The sequence below is a fragment of the Aphanomyces astaci genome, assembly GCF_000520075.1.
Source record: "Aphanomyces astaci strain APO3 unplaced genomic scaffold supercont1.8, whole genome shotgun sequence".
Classification (NCBI taxonomy): Eukaryota; Oomycota; class Saprolegniomycetes; order Saprolegniales; family Verrucalvaceae; genus Aphanomyces; species Aphanomyces astaci.
In genome coordinates this window covers 592,134-592,608 of record NW_009798271.1, presented here as the reverse complement: position 1 = coordinate 592,608, position 475 = coordinate 592,134, and the positions used below count along the sequence as shown (strand labels likewise).

Sequence of the window (475 nt, the reverse complement as noted above, 5' to 3'; positions counted from 1 at the left end):
GTGATAATCAGATATTTTCATATGGGCTGAACTAAGGCATCACCCTAACTCGTTTCCTTCTGTTTTTACTGACTAATGGATAGTCGCGTTGGTTAATTGAGTTTGGATTATCATTTTTTTAAGACATTCCTCCGCGAGGGCCGACACTAGAACCACATGTTATGGAACCGCTTCGCCAATTGTAACGCGGCTGCTCGACCAGGGGCGGTGTGTAATCTTCGGTTTTTACTTCGCGCAACGCTGCATACCTCGTGCTTCGACCGATCTGCTTCGAAGTTCGGTCCTCGTCTTCGTACGCGGCGCTTGTTTTCCGGATTCCCCAGGGGAGGGACGGATAAATCCTTGCGGAAATAATCCGGGGAAGCCGGGGATCGAACCCACGACCTTTGAGTTAAGAAACCGATGCTCTACCACCTGAGCTATTCCCCCCAGGGTGTCGCATCAGCTCAGTGTCAAATAGGACTGCATTAGGTTT

General features: G+C 49.7%; 1 pseudogene across 1 annotated transcript; it reads right to left on the bottom strand.

Moving 5' to 3' along the window:
• Nucleotides 1–356: 356 nt before the first annotated feature.
• On the bottom strand, nt 357–429 carry H257_04664 (annotated as a pseudogene). The gene has a single exon. The product of its transcript is annotated as a tRNA-OTHER (tRNA).
• Nucleotides 430–475: the final 46 nt, after the last annotated feature.